The following is a 6,434-nucleotide window of genomic DNA, read 5'->3' as shown; positions in this document are numbered from 1 at the left end:
CGCGGACTGTGATGGGGGAGGGGGCGAGAGGGCGGGGGCGTCAGTACGACACCAGGGCGACGTGGCCCTTGGGCTCTCTCCGCAGTCAGGGGTCAGCCGGCCTGAGCCGGAGACAAACTAATTGGGCTGGGGCCTGACTGTGAGCTGCCTCCACATGGCGCCGGGGGCACCCCAGACCTCCGCTCAGCTAGCGCCCGGTGATCTTAAGTGATCTGCTTGCAGGCCCACCGCTGCCCAGCTTTGTGTCCCTAGCCAGGCAGCCCGTGTCTCTTGAGAACTTCCCGTCGCCTCCTCCCGCTTCTGCCCCTGGCCAGGGGCCAGGCGAGCTGGGTTCGTATGGAAGCTGCTATGGGAACCGAGCTCGCCTGGGGTTTACAGCCAGAATGCTTCATTTTCATAGGCTGAACTGAACATGTAGCTGATGGCTGCCAGAGGCAGGAGATTTATCAGCCCTGGCCTGTAATCAGTCAATCCGTTCATGGAGCAGTTACCCAGAGCTACTAGTGAATGAGCAGGTAGACTCATGGAGAGGAGCAGCCCCCAAATGCAGAAAGGATTCTGAAGCACTTTTGCCGTTAGTCCAGGAATACACGGCAGATTACAAACCACATGAATTCTAACTCTGGGGGTGATAGGTGGGGAGCAGAGTGCATGGGCCTTTTCCATTCCAAGTGTTGCTTGTCTTTTTAATGGGAATCAATAATTTGATGTAATAGCATGTCACCCCCTCAGCACTGGTGACAATAGACGTGCAGTATTTCACAAGGCTTTAAGAAATAACACAAGTGCATTCGAGTGCCTTATTTCATATTCTGCCACTAGAAGGAGACACATGAACAAAATATTGCTTGATTTAGAGATCTTGATCAAATCATTTGAGGCAGGTTTTCAATTAGCTTTTAATTGTAAAGGCAGTATGTAAACAGGCTACTTTATTTCAATGATCTTCTCATGACTCATTCAGAGGTGATAAAACTAGCCTTTTAATTATCCTTTACTGGTATTGTGATTATTAAATAATTATACTTAATTATAATGTGTTGGGGCCAAATCTTGAAGTGTTTAGGCAGAACCTATAGTGACTTCAAGTGAAGTTCTGCCTGAGTAAGGACTGCTGGATAAAGCCTTTAATTTTCAAAGTGCTTTACAAACATTATTTAATATTCACAAACTACAGCACTCCTATGACACAGGGTTAGTACTATTATCCTCTTTTATGGATGGGGAAACTGAGGAAGAGAAGTGACATACCCTAGAGAGCCCTCCTGAGAGCAGAGACTAGATCTCTGGAGCTCCTGTTTGTTAGTCCTCAAACCCCATCTCTTGCTTTAGACCCCAATCCTGCACAGATTTATTTGCATGCTTAATTTTATGCACTCTGAGTAATTTTGTTGAGTTACTGACACTATGTAAAGGTAAGCATGGATTTAAGTCTTTGCAGAATTGGGCCCTATAGATTGGAGCTTTTGGATGCATCAGGAAGTTTGGGAATGTTTACATATGATCATAGGTTAAGGACTTGGACTAATGATCTTAATTGAGATCTAACAGTCTCTATAATGTTTCTTCTTTAAGGGTTGTTCCCCTTCACCAATATTACAAGAAACAGGTAGGGACTCACTGAAATTAACCAGAAGCAAATTTATTGGATCCCACTTTACTTTTCACTTTGTCTCATTCTTTATCTCTCATTTTCATGTGTTCTTTGATGCAATATCCATGCTTGTAACTCCTTCCCAATCCCCCTGCACAAGGCAACTGTTCTCTCTGCCACTCTGTATTGACTTCTGTGAGATCCACAACATCGATCCATTTCAGTTAAAGGCTCTTTTTATTTTAGTAATGCTTAATAAGATGGAGCCTTTGTCTGGGTCTCTGTTTTGTCTGTCTATTTAGACTGTAAGAACATAAGAATGGCCATCATAGGTCAGACCAATGGTCCATCTAGTCCAGTATCCTGTCTTCAGCCAGTACAGTGGTCAATGTCAGATGCTTCACAGGGAGCCAATAGAACAGTGTAATTTTGAGTGACCTAACTTCAGTGAAAACTGAGACTGCTCAACAGCATTGATGATCAGAGCTCGTTTGATCTCAGTTTGATTCGTCTATAGTTACTTGTTTAAAAGAAACTGATGCAAAAGAACTCAGTGCTTTTAATAAAAAGAAAAGGAGTACTTGTGGCACCTTAGAGACTAACCAATTTATTTGAGCATAAGCTGTAGCTCACGAAAGCTTATGCTCAAATAAATTGGTTAGTCTCTAAGGTGCCACAAGTACTCCTTTTCTTTTTGCGAATACAGACTAACACGGCTACTACTCTGAAACCAGTGCTTTTAATGATGATCCTAAGAAATTTTATTTAATGCATATAGAAACAAAAGCTCATGCAAATGTCTTTTATAATCATTTACTTACTTTGATTTAAAGTATGTTCCAGGGGACTTTAAAGTGAAATCTGTTTCCTTGTTGAATTTTGTTTTGTCTTCATTGTGTATGACCACTGTTTTGCTTCTTAATGCAGTGTTGACAAAAGCATACAGTTGGACTGCCAAACTATTTCACCATGAAGAAAGGTAAAAATACTTACAGTAGCCAATCTGCATAATAGAACATCTGTTTGCTTTAGCTCAGTGAGCTTTTGAGGCCAAACTTGGCAGAATTTTGAAATTCCTGGTAGTTTAATGTGTTAGTGTTCTTGCTGACCTAGGAAAAGCAATTCTTACCTAGTGAAAATACAAAGGATCCTATTACGTAACTTTGGAGACAAAAGCTATATAAATGGATTGTCCTTCTTAATACAAGTGCTAAACTTGTGACTTCTTTTTAAGTCACTGAAAAATGGTTTGGGATGAAGCAAAATGTAGACCTTTGTCACCAATCGCTTTTAACTATTTTGCTGATACGTTATCTATTGCTGTTGCTTTCCCAGGTTTCATTTACATAATAGCATACACCACTTGCTCTCACAGGATTGATGGGTCAGACTCCATACCGAGCTATAATACAGGATGACAGAAAGAAGAGTAACAGGGGTGCTTGGAGGGCCAGGTAGGCTAGTAATTGGTGCACCTGCCTGCCGGCCCTTTGTTTTCCTGGTCAAGGTGCCTCAGTCTTTCAGGCAGTGGGAGTAGGGGGAACCTAAGCACTACCACTGCACTGGGTCCCAGCCCAGGGTCCTCTGAGTTGATCCTGAACGGGGGGAACACCAAGTAGGGAGTCTGAATCCACTGCCCTGGAGTTCCTTCAGTTTGGGGTGTAGTCCCTATGGTCCAATTTGCTGGTGTGGCTTGCTTCCTGTGGTGCCCTCTCGTGGATTTTGGATAGTGTCCTGCTGCAGTCCCAGGGTCCTCCAGGCAGAGCAACAATGAGTTTGCTGAAGCCAAACCCCACAACCTCTCTGGTCTGCAATCACCCCCTCAGTTGCTGGAGGCTCAGAGGTCTCCTCCACAGTCTCCCTGGGCTGGGAGACAGAATATGCTCCTTGGTGGCTGTCTTGGCTGCCAGGCTAGTAATCCTTCCTTTCAGGTAGGGTGGTAGCTAGCTCCTGCCTCTTCACCATTCAGCCTGAACTGGCCCCTGTTCTCACCTTTCCTCCCCCCACCCTCCAGGCCTGGGATTGGCTGCACCTATAATGAGACAAGGCTAGCTGGGCCTAAAGCTCTCCTTCACATCTGCTGTGCTGGCAGGCAGTTTCTTCACTACATCACAAGGTGGCTCTGATAAGGCCTACAGATTGACACACTCTGTCCACTGGCATTTTATATCACTTCGGGTAGGGACACTGCCATTATGGTTTTTATTATGTTTGATCACAGGTGTAATGGGTCACTCACCTCTTGTGTGCCTCCTAGCAGCTAGGTGCAGTACTGCAATCCTTTTCTTGTCCCTGGTACCCCCTGCAGGCTGCCAGTCAACTTTGGTGGGTCTTCCATAGCTTGGCCCTCTAGCCAAGACACAAGTCCAAATGAACGCCTTCTGGGGGTAGCGAAGAGTTAAATAAATTAACAATCCTGTCATCCTTGCTAGGTTCTTCAGGGTTGTCCCCTTGTTGGGATTTTTGCCACTGTGGCTTGCAGGGGAATCTAGGCCTGCCCACTACTAAGTGTTCTAACTCAGGGACCCTATAAACAGCAGGTATGCCAGTACGTTGCTGCTTCTTCCCTTTGCCTTTTTCTACCTGACCCATTTTAGGTTCACCCTTACCTTAGGATTAAGGTTTGTAGGTCGTCTTTTTCTCTGCAAACCCAGCTTAAACAAATACTGCCAGAACCAAACTCTGGTTATCCTTCAAGATCCTTTGGCCAGAGAGACATATCCTTCTTTCCTTTCCCCTCTGGTCCTAGATGGGAACTGAGCTGCTAAGATCCTACAGCTCCTTTTAGCTGAGCCTGGTGAGCTCTCTTTGGCTGCTTCTGTGAGGCCTCTCTAGGTATGCCTGGAGAACCCACCTTCACTGCTCCTGGGGCAGGGTGTAGTGGGACCCCACAAGGCCTTCCATAGGGAACTACAAAGCCCAGGTACACCCCATCACAACAGGGAAAACATTTTTTGTAAGAAGTCTGACCACTGTGAAGTTAACTTTTGTATTATTACTGTCTTTGTAATTCTCAAGTTCCATGCATTTTGCCCTTGTATATTAAGTCTTGTCTCTTCTAGTCTGCCTTTGGATCTGTCTTCTCAGTTTCTTGTACTCCCTCCCATGTTCTTCAGCTGCCAAACCATTGTCTTTCTCTTTGTGTTTTTTTGCGAGCTCCAACACTTCACAGTTTAATTGTGATGTCCAATTGCATTTTATGGTCAGGTTGTAAAGGCAGTAGATTAATTCACTTATCTGGGATCATATATATCCAACCAAAGAAGCTGTTCCAAAGAAACCAGAAGAAGACTAGGAATGGATTGCTCCGCCATGACATCTCTTATGAATGTTTGGAAAAGCCATGGCATCTTGAAATGTACGAAGGTTCAATTGGTGAAAAGCCCAATTTTTTCCATAGTGACTTATGGATGTGAATCATGGGAAATTAATGCTACTTTGACAGGAAGAAAATTGAAGCCTTTGAGATGTGGGCTGGCAAAGATTCTTGTGTATATTCTGGATGGAAAAGACGACAAATGCTTATGATAGAAATATGATTGCAGAGAAGCAGACCCTGCTTTCAGAAACCAACAGATGTAAACTTACGTATTTTAGTCACATCAAGGATGGAGATGAAAATAACATTGAGAAAGTTATCATGGAAGGAATGGTGGAAGGTCTTCGTAATGGGGTTGACCAGTGAGGAGATGGTTAAATGGAATGCTGCATATCACTGGGAGATCAGCTGCTGAATGCTTGGAGTTAGTGATGAATTTAGAAGGCTTTTGAAAATTCTGTTATGGTGTCACTAGTATTCAGACATAAATAAATGGATTTTACTTGTTTAAAAGGTAGTCCAAAATATGATCGATCAACCTTTAGAGAGGGCTCGACTTTTTTCTGTTGTTTTATTCCCATATCTTATTTTTAAAATTGTTCTATTTATTAATTTTAAAAAGCCTTACACTATCAGACCTGCTTACCCCTCAGGCACTGCGTAAGTCTCTCTCTTAAAAATGTCTTGTTCAGTGTCTTGTTTGCTGTTCTCTAGTGTCTACTTTTTTGACAATAATATAAGAATGAAATTAAAACATTTAAATCGTATTTTTTCTTTCGACATTTAAAATAAACTACACTTCTTCCTTTGCAGAAGCAGAGGAGCATAATAGATTCAATGTAATCAGAGTAGGTTACGATATGAGACTTGTAATACCCTGCAGAGACTCCATGCCACTTATCACACCGATGATACTTGGCAGGCCTGAACTTAATTGCATTTTACCCATTAATGCCTCCGTACACTATTCCTTATGTAGGAAAGGCTCCTAATTCAATTCTTTGGAAGTTTTGCCTATGAGGGGGCTGCAGGAGGATCGCTAAGCCTTTAAGGATACTGGGGAAACAGTTTTGAGAATCTTTTGCACTTGACTGCTACTAATCAGCTCACAGGATTATTAACAAAACATCTTGCTTCTGTTTCTAAGGACTGAAAACTTGTTCTTTAGTAGTGTTAACCAAAAAAGATGCTGAGGCAGGTTCATTCTCATGGTTAATCAAGTACTTTCAGGAGTTCCTGCTTCCCTGATCCACGTCAAAATAGGTGGAATCTGTACCTGTGAAGTAATTGAACCTTTGAGACTCATTTATGCACAGACATCTTACTCATGATAACTCTGGAGGTCTTTTTAAAATTAATTTACCTATCTAGCCCATTAAGGAGATGAATGAAAACTTCAATATAAGAATAGTTCTGTAGGAAATCACCCTGTCAGATTAAGGAGAGATGGTAGTGTAGAAATCACATGTAACTACAGGGCAGGTTCCTGCCAGAGGAAAAGCTGTGAATTTTTTTTTATTT

The sequence above is a fragment of the Eretmochelys imbricata genome, chromosome 3, assembly GCF_965152235.1.
Source record: "Eretmochelys imbricata isolate rEreImb1 chromosome 3, rEreImb1.hap1, whole genome shotgun sequence".
NCBI lineage: Eukaryota > Metazoa > Chordata > Testudines > Cheloniidae > Eretmochelys > Eretmochelys imbricata.
Note: the sequence above shows the minus strand (reverse complement) of the source record.